Source organism: Ruditapes philippinarum, unplaced genomic scaffold (assembly GCF_026571515.1).
Source record: "Ruditapes philippinarum isolate M1 unplaced genomic scaffold, ASM2657151v2 ctg2108_1_1_1_1, whole genome shotgun sequence".
NCBI classification, from domain to species: Eukaryota; Metazoa; Mollusca; class Bivalvia; order Venerida; family Veneridae; genus Ruditapes; species Ruditapes philippinarum.
Genome location: NW_026863651.1, coordinates 96963 through 109803, shown reverse-complemented (window position 1 = coordinate 109803; position 12841 = coordinate 96963).

The window sequence follows — 12841 nt, the reverse complement described above, 5'->3', positions numbered from 1 at the left end:
ATGATATCTAGGCCAAGTTCGAAGATGGGTCATCTCCGGTCAAAAATTAGGTCACAGGAGCTAAAAATAGAAAAAGCTTGTTAACACTCTAGTGGCTGCAGTTTTCATCCAAATATTCTGTAAATTTGTCAGGAAGATTGTTTTGATGATATCTAGGATTAGTTCGAAGATGGGTCATCTCCGGTCAAAAACTAGGTCACAGGAGCTAAAAATAGAAAAAGCTTGTTAACACTCTAGTGGCTGCAGTATTGATCCAAACATTCTGGAAATTTGTCAGGAAGGTTGTTTTGATGATTTACAGGTCAAGTTCGAAGATGGGTTATCTCCGGTCAAAAAGTAGGTCACAGGAGTTAAAAAAAGAGAAAGCTTGTAAACACTCTAGTGGCTGCAGTATTGAGTCAAATATTCTGGAAATTTTTCAGGAAGGTTGTTTTGATGATTTCTGGGTCAAGTTCGAAGATTGGTCATCTTAGGTCAAAAAGTAGGTCACAGGAGCTAAAAATAGAAAAAGCTTGTTTATACTCTAGTGGCTGCAGTTTTGATTAAAATATTCTGGAAATTAAGTCAGGAAGATTGTTTTGATGATTTCTGGGTCAAGTGCAAAGATTGGTCATGTCCGGTCAAAAACTAGGTCACAGGATCTAAAAATAGAAAAATCTTTGTAACATGCTAGTGGCTGCAATTTTGATTCAAATTTCCTGGAAATTGGTCAGGAATGTTGTTTTGATGATTTCTAGGTCAAGTTTGAATATGGGTTGTGTCCGGTCAAAAATTAGATCACATTGCCTAAATATGGAAAAATCTTTATAACACACTAGAGGTCACATGTTTGACTCAGTTGTCATCAAACTTGGCCATGATGCTTGTTTAAGACATTGCTTGGATGCGGTTGTGTCAGGTGAGCGATCCAGGGCCATCATGGCCCTCTTGTTATTACTTGGGGACCATACCTCGCTTTTCATGGAATGGCACGGAAGTGTCACATTGAAGGTTCCATGATAACCGCCGTATGAACACATCTGCGGATGTTTCTAAATTCAAAATTTTACTATTTCATGTTTAAATGTTGAATTCTGCTTAAGCCGGTGCAAGGGGGCGTGGACGGTAACTTGCACTTTCCAGTACCGTCCATGAACAGGCTCAATCAAACCGAGCCTGCAACATTTTCAATTTTGCCGTGTTGGGCTTTCTTTAGGGATTCTGTATTTATCTATCTATTGTATATATTAACCTTCATCTTTCTCCTTGTGCGAACAGCATCAGGAAATAGGAACTTTAAATGTTCCACAAAAGTTATCATTCCTGGCACTGTTTGGTATGCTCCGGATTCTGTGGATTCAAATTTGAAGTTTTCATAAATAAAGTTAACCTCAACGTCACCTTTTTCATCACATACAAGTCTGGAAATTAACCTGAAACACAATGAAATACTGAATTATTAAAAAATCTTATGTTTCCGGCTTCCCGGACAGTACTGGTGTCATATGAAGAAACATGATCGGCTCAAACCCATGATTTCTGAACTGAGAGGCAGACACCTTAACCACTTGGCCACTGCTCCCCTGTGAGACTTTAATTTATGTTGAGCATAGATGTGTTCATTTTTTTAAAAGAATGAAATGATTTCTTTCTAATCTTATGATTATTTCCTAAATTCCATTCTAAATTCTGTATGTGGAACATGTCCACTAATATATTCAGTCAGTTTTGTATACTGAGGAATGTAGCATTATAATATGCTTACAAATCATATACATGTAATTATACTTGTATGTTAAAAATGGATAACGTGAAGCTGGCAAATATCACCTGCCTCAGTCTGAAATTGAAACATGTTCTTTTAAATATTTTATAAATGATAAGTACAGTCGATCATCTAATACATTGATTTTAATTATTTTCAGCAGTGAAACAGTTTTCTCAGATCTACGGACAAGTTTTCAAGATGAATCCCAAACAGAATGCTTTGCCTCTGATAGTGACCTGGAAGATGACTTTAATGATGTCATTGCTTGTTTAGATAGTAATGAACAGGAACAGTTAGATTTTGATATTCCAGAAAACTTTGATTTGAACAACATGCTTGCCGAAATTGCTTTTAAGAAGGAAGTAACTGAATCACATATCGAGATAAATAATATAATATCAAATTTACATTCAGGAGATCCTAGACTTCTAACATTTGTTAAGAAGATTTTTCTGTCAATGACAAATTTTATGGCTGAAGTGGATAACCCAAATGCCCCAGCTGGTCTTGCAGAAAAAAAGATGTCTGAATTCTTCTCTAAAGTACACAAATTCACAACTAGTATGGAATATGTAATGCTTTGCTTATTTTTGTTTGACTTGACAATTGAAGATTCGTTTATAAATGAATATAGAATTGTCTGTTTCAAAATTACAGAGTATATTCGGGAATCCATATTACAACAGAATGTAGATCTTTTAAAACCAAATTATACACGAATCAATAAAAGGTTCATCAGTGATGTATCAAGGCCAAGAATAAGGTATGTTGCTGGGTACTGTGTGGCAAAGTTATATAAAAAGTATCTTCAAGTAATGAAGTCAAACATTTTTTCTAGTTCAAGAAATGCAATGTTAACGTTTAATGAAGCAAAGATATCACTTCGGGTTTTGAATGTGTTAAAAGAAGAACATCATCAAAGACCCAGAATCACTCCTAGATACTGAAAGACGACAATATGCTAACCGGAGTTTAACAAATGTTAAAGATGTAACATTCAATTTCTTCATAGATCTAACAAGTACTTGTTTGTGTCTTTTGATGAAGGAGAATTTGGGAAAATCTATGTTTAATTTTTGCTTCGATAAGATCATATTCGCTCATGTCATTGTATCTTAATTACACAAGAATTCAATAGCGTATCTGAACAATTTGATTTTAATGACTTTCTGGAAATATTGTGATAACATCAGCAAAGATAGTCTCAATCTTTGATGAAATTGTCAGGAAATATCTCATGGTTTTATTTTCTCAATTTTGTTGATATGGTTAGTCAGCTTTTAAAGTTAAAAAACAATGAGATCAAAGTGTCGAAGTTTAACTGTCTGACAAAAAAATTGTACCAGACCAAAAGAAACTGTTAATGAAGAACTTGTGGCAAGAACATCTGCACAAGAGCCCCAGCCTGGACACTCTACCGTGTCTTCCACTAATGACAGTGAGTTATGTAAAATGTGTAAGGAAGAAACAGGAAATGACTGGATTCAGTGTGATAGCTAATACCATAAAATATTTGCAGTTTTAAGAACCGCTAAGAAATGGGACAATTTTTTTAGGCCAGAAGTTTCATTGCTATGCAATATTTGTGAATAATTCTTCTTTTTTAGTCAGGTCTAGGTTTAGTGTAAATAATTCAATTTTGATTTTGAAAGCCTCAATTTTCCTTTTTTGCAAATTGGTTTGACAGTTAATTTTTCATTATTGGCAGTATTTCCACTACTTTTTATACATGCAAAATTAATATTCTTCTTTCAGAATTTCTACTTATGTAAATAATGAAAAGCTTCAAAATACGATTTACAAGTTCATACAGTCATGACACTGGCAAGTGACTTAACTGTAACAGTTGTTTAGTTCACATTTTTTACCTTTCCCTTCTTGAACTTAAGGTATGTTGTTTTCCTTTAGTAGGTATGAAAAGTGACATTTTATACTTTTTAAACATATGCAAAAACAAATGGCTTACATACTACCCATAGCAAGCTAGTTATCTTAAGTGTATTTTTAATTACAATGTTACTTGAAATACAGTCAAACCTGCCTACAATGACAACCATAAGGAAGACCAGAAAGTGGTCTCTAAAAGCAGATGGTCTTCGTATATAGGACATAGTTCTGTAAATCAAAAATTGGGAGAAACATAATTTTGACATTATGCACATTGTGTTTTTAGCCATGGTTTGACTGTTTAATGACTTGGCAGCAAATAGAATAGACTACATATAAGATTAAACTTATATGACTAGCTGATGCAACACATTATTTTGTAATAGATTGTACACTTGAAGATTATATACTTGTACATGTACTTAAAAACTTTAAATTAGCATTGTTAACTTAAATGAAGGAAAGTTAAATAAATGTTCATTCAGAATTTCGATAAGATATATAAGTAGCTGTGTTTCATACTTGACACTTCATATTTTGACACACTTGACACTTCATATCCAGTGTGTCAAAATATGCAATTTCAGTGATAAGAACTTAGAAACCATTAGTCTTTTGTGGTCAAGATAATAACGTTTGATTTAATAATATGCTTGTAAAATTCTAAAAAAAGATATACTATGCTCAAATTTGAAAATGTTATTAATAACTGGCACTCAGTCTCTAAACATGTTTTGACTTCACACAAAGTAGATATGTTATTTTTAAAATTCTTCACACTTAAGGGGGTCACAATGTTATATGTAGTGTCATTAAAATGGCATTTTTTAAATTAAAATACCAACTTCACTTTGCCTGTAATAGGGAACACAGCTTTCCATACATAGTTTATTCATTTTTTTATTCAATTAGACAATTTCAGATAATTTCATAGATTTCAATAAATTTCTGTCAATTTTTTTTACTCATTGATTAGCATAGTATATCTTTATGCATTGTAAAATATTAAAATTACAATTTAAGAAAACAATATAGTAATATATTCATGCTTTCATTTTTAATATAACATTTAAAACATTATAGATAATATTGTATTGTGAGATTGTGTATAACTGAAATACAATGAACATATGCTTTCATCATAGTAATGATATGATTATGAACACTTTAGCATATACAAAAAGCATGGACTGATATAATGTAATAAAGAGCTTTAATATTCCATGTATGTTATTTTACTTTAAAATTTCTTAATAGTACAGTAAAATAATAAATTACAATAAATTACTGCTTGAGGATTGACTGGTAACACAGTCAATGTTCCGTGTAATGATTTAATGTCACCTTCTCAGTGGAATTATCCCCAATACCTAAATGTATAATATATGCACATGTTATCATGAAGTTAACAAATAGATGTTAAAAACAGTAACAGTTTCTTTGAGTGGAAAGCCACACTGTTATCTCTTTGGAATTCAATTTCTAACTGTCCTATTTTTTTATCTTTACAAATGTTCTAAAACTGATTTTGTTTTGTACTGACCAATAAAATTTCAACATCTTTTTTTCGACCAAATACGTTTCAGTATAAAATAAGATAACTTGGCGTTTAGAATGTTACTTAACAACAATCATCACCCGGATATTTTATCAGTCATAAAGCTTAACATCTTAATAAGCACCGACAGCTTAATTGACATTACTACCTAAATATAATAAAACTTTTATCACGATTGATCGGACAAAGAGGAAAAACCAATTTAAAATCTTCCGGTTATAATACATGATTATTTATTTGACATCTTTAATTAAAACATTAAATATTTTTAACTTAACATACTTGAGTTTTCGAACATTCTTTATGTATGGCCTTTTTAATAATAATGACATTTATAAGTTTCTGTCTAAAAGTTAATAACAAGCATATTTATTTAATTTGATTATGTTAAAGAATTTCTGTTTGTTTCTTTGGGGTTTTTTTTAATTATTTTTTTTATACATTGTATATATATTTTTCGCTGCACAACATTATTATATGTTAACCAAATTTACCGAATAAATGTTCATCGATCATAGCATTGAATAGTGATTCATTTTTTTTCAATTCAAAGTGGACAAATTGTTACATCTCATTGTTTGATTCTTATTTTTATTGCAGTTTATCGTCTATAGACTGATAAAAGGTGTAATGAAGAGCTTAGAAAACGCATTATATTTTGTTTCTTTGGTAACTAGCCAGATATTGCTGTATTTACAACAAATGATTTCTGACGGATATAAGCAAATGCTTTTTTCTCTCACTCAAATAGAACATATGAATTGTACATTTTACGTCAGTTATATAACACGAGGAGAACTCGGAACACCTATTTGATAAGGTAATTTAGTTGATATTGTTTCACAATTCTTGGCAACTTTGTTCAAGGCAATAAAATGAAGGTTCGTTAAGATTTCATGTGTTTATTCATATACGTCATGAAAAGTGCAAACCTACCAGAAGCTTATTAAGAGGACAGTTTGCAACATGTATTTGTTTGAAACAACAATAAATTAATACGATATGGTTAAACAATAAGATGACAATTCAATTAAAACAAATTAACTGAAGATTTAATAAAAAAAACGTGCTTTCGAACAGCAACATTTTAATATAATAAATTTCGCTGTTTGTTTTTTTTTTCTGAAAAAAGGTCGACCGCAGTTTAAGAGAGCATTCAAACCGAAATTGATTGTCAAATGTCATTTGAAACAGATTTGTTCATTTTTATAATTTATTTTGTTTATCGATTAGTCAGTTATATTGACCAGAAACAAATATCCAGTGGTCTTTGAATAGCATACCTAAACTGATAATGTACTTAAACTTAAAACTGAAGTATTGCCAGTGTATTCTTTATTATATATAACGTAAAACATTATTCTATGGAAGATAAAAATTATTTGGCTTCATTGTTTAATAGGAAGCCATGATTTGAAATTCTGCGTAAAAAGAAAAACAATCATGCTGTATCATTAAAAACGGTACATATAAAATCATATGAAACAACCCACTGATACTATGTAATGTCAAAAAATCTTGTAAGAAAAAAAAAAGAGAAGTATTTACAAATAAGAATATCAAACCAAAATTTCAAAAAAACTTTGGAAACTTGTTTGTGTCTGGCTCACAGCATGATGCATGCACCTATGTTGTGTTAATTATGCTGTGTGCTAAAACCATCACGAAGATGTAAGAAATATAATCAATCTGTCTATAAAATGAATTAGTGCAAAATACTTGTATCGTGATGCTTTTGTCATATTAATTGTTGAACGACGGTTAGGAAACTACCCGCCTATATGACTGAAATACTGTTGGGAAAAGGCGTAAAATGAAAAAAACAAACAAAATATTAATTGTTAGAAATATACAAACTACAACAACAAAATGATTAAAGTGGCTTTCAGCTTTTCTAAGGAGGTTAGATGTTAATTTTAGAAAAATCGTTCCTCAAAAATAATATATTGTCATATTCTTTTTTGTATTTTTTTGCATTCTGCTTTTATGTGTGTTTACGATATCAGATGTAAAGACATGTAAAAAGGTCGAGGCGATAAATAAATATCGAATTATCTCTTAAGTGTTTGCGGGAATACCTGTCAGTTACATAAAATAAATTCTTTATAAATAGGCTGAAATTGTACTTCAAATCGGTATAATTTCAATGTATATGCGCTGGCTGATGAAATCCCAGTAGATAAATTACATTCTGACACGTATAATAAATTTTGTAATATTTTAACATGAATACCCCAGGTTATTTGGTTATTCTAACACTATCGGAACTTTTTCTATATAAACAAAGAAGGCCCGAAGCGTGCATTATTCTACAACAATGCACTCGCCGCTCTTATTATCTCCCTGTGTATTTTTACGTTGAGGGCGCCATTTTGTTTGAAAAATCTAATAAATAAAAAACAATTTTTTGTCGAATTTCATCTAGAATGAAAGAAAATTGTCTAACTAAGAAAATGAATCCGAACACCAATATCCTTAATTCAGTCGTTAACGCTGTACAGACGTTTAAAGTGTTGTTTACGTGACGTCACAATGTAGCGCCAAACATCACGTGCAAAACAATCAAATCAAGTACGCTATTTTAATGTCGCAAACGAGTTAAGTTTTACATTTGTTTCACTTTTAATAATTTGATCGCTTGAAAAATTATAGTGAAATAAAATAAACAAACAAAGTTTTATCAACGTTTTCAAAATTCGCTATTCTCAAAATGTTTCTACACACGGTAGATTTAACGACAGTTTTTTTTTCAACCCTCTGGAACAGCCTTAAAGGAACGTTTCTATTGGAAACCTTGTGGCGAAAACAAATTTAACCACCAAACATAAAGTCCAACTTTATAATAATAATAAAAAATTTTCGTGACGTGTTAGAATGAAAATAGATATTAATTCTTCGTGCATTATTGTAGAATAATGCACGTTTTTCGTTCAAATGCTTTGTACCTATCGGCCTTCGTGATTATATTACTACGCATTTGAGCTCAAACCGTTGCATTATTCTACAACATTGCACTCAGAATTGATATCTATTTCCTAATTAAAATCGTAGATAAGTTCCGATATGATCAAAGGTGTTGATACATGCTTCATCAAGAAGCAGCATCTCATATTTACGATACAAATAAATAAATAAATCAAATTAAACCAAGCGCTGCTTCTGTAATATTGTTTGTTGTTTGAAACGCATTGTTTTAAAAATAATACTACATAGAGGATATTGAATTGGGTGTAGATTTAATACTTAATTTATTGAAGCCTCTGACAACGAGTTCAACAAATTAAGTAATAAATCTACACGAATATAATATTCTGTTTATCACATTTTCAAAAAAGAAAACGGTTTACATTTAAAAAGGGTCATTTTTCATTGACGCACCCATAGTGTTACGATCACATTAGTGCGTTTTAACGCTTTGTTTATATATAACGAAAATGACGTCTCGTAAGATCGTTTTTATTGTATTGATTCATTACACTCCTGCGTCGTAGTTTATGTGATAAAACATAAACTATTTCAAGGAAAATTCATAAATTCGCAAAGTGTGGTGCGTATTTACTTCATATAGCTGCCACTTTTAAATGACGGACAGATAACGGTTTTACGACTCATAAAACCCATTTTCCTTTGGCCTCTACACTACGAATACCTGAATAAGCTGTCTATGAAAACAGGAAAGGTTGTATTTTCTGAATTGTTGCCATGGATTGTTTTTGTCAATAACAACTTAATTCTAATGGAATCTAACAACAACAACAAATTTTCCATTGCTGTTTCAAACATTCTTTTTTGTTAGAATTATTACAAGAAAACATTTAAAACTTATCGACGTATCTAGAAAAGAGATTTGTTGTTATCACAACTAGAAATTAATGACTGACGTAGCGCTATCAATGTGTAACAAATTTATTGCATATATAACCAAATATTTAAAAAAAATGGTTTGGGAAAATCTGTTATATTTAGTTATGTAAACACACCTTATCATGTTTTCTACTACACCACTAAACTGGATACAGTGATGATAAGAAAATAATATGACACATTATAATGGAAGATTGAATATAAGTGATATAAGACGTTATGTACTTTTTACAACATGACTGGTATTTTTTGTTGTACTTCTATTCAAAATACTGTCATGTTTGATTGAGTAGTACGTGTATTGAAATGCATTTAGCACATGCTTTTCAAACACTCTAATGTGTTTAGAAATAATAGCTCACAAATGTTATATCATTTAATGAAACATTCGTTTTAGAAACAAGTTGATAAAGTTCATGTACTTTTGATTATTATGGCATTACCCTCACCCACTGCGTAATAATCTTACGCGTAGTGATATTTCCACACGTGCGATAATCACGCGACAGTAGATTCGTATTCAATACGTTTTGCAGATGTATGTCGTAAATGATATGTTTTGTTACAACTATTATCATTTGTAGTTTTAGTAACGATGTTGATGGGAATGATGTGGTGCGTCTGCAGCTCCATTTACAGCGACGGCGGAAGGTACAAAAATCGCAGTAGTAGCAGTAATTTTAATATCATAATCAGCAGCAGCAGTAGTAGTAGATGTACAATTAAGTGAATTACAAATACTGGATATTTCAAAGCCTGCTAAATATTCTCAACTAAAATAATGCACTAATCTATCAGAGGTCTAAACGTCTTGATAATGTAATAACAATAGACAAAAAATGTTGAATATCAAGGTCAGTATACAGGCGAGACAGTTTACAATATTAGAACTGGGAAGGTTAAGAAATCAGACGTTATGTGGTTCAATTAAGATTCCATTAGGATTCTTCTCAAACATTATTTTGACAAAACAATAACTCGAAACCGGGTTAAAAGGTGATCGGCAAACGTGAGTCTTTCTGCTATTTTCAAAACTTATCGGTATTTTTAAAGTTTCAGAAAAGCAATAGTAACAAGTGCCTTGTGTTATCATGAGTATTAAACTTTGTCACAAATCTGTAAAACAAACACATTACATAGTTGTTTATTTGAAATGATGACGTAAAGGTTAAGGTTTGTGCATTTCAACCTGTGAATCGTCTCTGCTTCAAATGTTATTTTCGTTAATATTCGCGAATTGAATATATAATTATCCAATTTATGAAATTCGTGTTATATGTTTATACATTATTATGTCTAGGAAATTCACGAAGATTACCGAAGCTAGGGATTTACAAATGCAAGTTACATATATTCCCCGATTAAATTATTTCTATAAACAATAATGACACACTCGTGACAAAAGAGTGTGATGTATTTACATTGAATGATTATAACAAAATTATTACATTATTGCAAATGTATTTATATATGACGTTTTAATGCATTGGCCGCCATCTTTATTCTAAGGTGATCGTAAGTATCCGACAAGAATTATACTTGAATGAAATTCATACAATTTTCTCAAATTCAGGATAAGATAAACAAAATAATAGACGGTTTAACAACACGTAGCTTTTCTGTAATTATAGTGTGTGTAGTTTAAAACAATTTCTTGAGAATAAGAATTATAGCATAAAATATGACATCACACATTTAATCATATAATTATATTCCTGAAGTTTGTTTTTACCAATAGTTTCATCTGTCTAACGCCAAGGAAGTGGTAATTGTTTTCCAACTCATGAAACCTATTTTCTCTTGGCTTATGTAGTAACACCTCAGTTTATAAAAAATAGCTTAAACTTGTAATTCTGAATTGTTGCCGCAGAGTAGTATTTTCAGTAACAAATAATTTGTAATAGTATAGAATGATATTATTATAGTAACTGTCATCTGTGGAAAGCAAAATTTATTATGGCATAGATTTATTAAGAAAACTAATGAAAATAACATGCTGTGTAGGACGCTGTTACCAGTTTCAGGGTCAAGGTCAAAAATCTTAATATTAAACCATTTCTTTGTTCATTTGTATGAACAATCGCAGTTAGAATCACGAAAGCTGTATTTGTGGCCGGATAATCAAACGGTTTTTATGTCCGCTTATTTAGGATGAAGCTTTATTTGTTTACACAAGTCTGACACAATCAAATTATTCTTAGCATAAACATTTATTTAGGTCAAGAAAAAGGGAAAACAATAGAATAGATTCTCGTTAAATTCAATTAAGGTAAATGCGTTATTCAAGCGGTCACAAGGTATAAAATGATAATGGTAAAACGATGGCTCTGAAAGTAGATATTCTAAGAATTGTCTTAAATTTGTCAAGAATAGATGAGAACGTTTCCCAATGGGTGATGCGCAGGGTAGATGGTAACGTCAATGTTTAACACAAGTTTTCTCAAAGTAATGACAAGGAGCTTTAAGAACTACGTTAGACTAGGTGAATGGGACAAAATACATTAATAAATTAGATACAGCTATGTTGCAATTTGGGACTCAATTTCTCTTAACACGGAAACATAAAATGATTAAAAAGTGCAGTCGTGTAACAGTTGAAATATGAAGGAAAGCGCAATACAAAGATGGTGTGGAACGCAAAGGCACTTCATTCAGAATTATGTATCATAGAAAATTTAAAAGACTGAATTAAATTTCAAAATTGTGGTTTAAAAGCAAACAAAAAGTAATGTATGGTTGCAAACCACCCGTACTTCACCGTTGTGGACTTGTGTCCCGACAGGTACTTTAGATTCTTTCATGTGAGGAAGCTAACTGTGGTTTTATTGCTCAATAACATCACTGTTTGGAGTTCGGATACGAGGAATTATATCACGAGGGCGTAGCCCGAGTGATATAATGATGCGCATCCGAACGACAACAAACAGTGATGTTATCAAAGCAATAAAATCACCGATTTGGATATATTATTTCGATTCTAACAACGACATCAACAAATAAATGCTGCCGTACCTGATATTTAGCTAAAATTGCACCTGATTTGTTTCCGTACTTAATTGTAAGCGCGTCACATTTTTAGTGGTTACGTCCCACGTTTATAATGATTACGTCACATGTCCTAAATATAGAACGTCAAACAGTGATTTTATAGCATAATAACACCCCTTTGGTTCTTCTATGTTCAATAGGGAAAATTGCGGGTCGTGTTAGAATAAATCGTAGATAAGTGCAAAAATGGTTTTTCCCTCTGATATGATTCACAGGGTTTATATGGGTACATCAAGTAAGCTGTGAAACCAGATTTTGCTAAATACAAATAATACTTCAAATAAAGACAATCAAATAAAACCAAGCATACCTGTTGCTGTTTCTGTAATATTATCTATTGTTTAAACGCTTTGTTTTAAAATTAAATCTATATAGAGGTTATTGAATGAGTATAAGTGTGATACTAAATAATTGAACGAATTGAATTTAATTATATGCGAGCCTCTGGCAACGAGTTCAATAATTTGAGTATTAAATCTACACGAATATAATATTCTGGTTATCACATATTCAAAAATGAGAACGGTTAACAGTTAAAAAGAGTCTTTTTATTGCCGCGCCTACAGTGTAATGCTACGTTAGTGCGCTTTAACATTGTATTTGTAATGTAACGCAAAATGACGAATGGTCAACGTAAAACCCGTTTTTATTAATTTCTTTTATCACAACACCCGGGTGCCGATTTTGGGCTGACTCCGTAAATAGGTATTGCATACGGCCGTGCATATATTTTGACG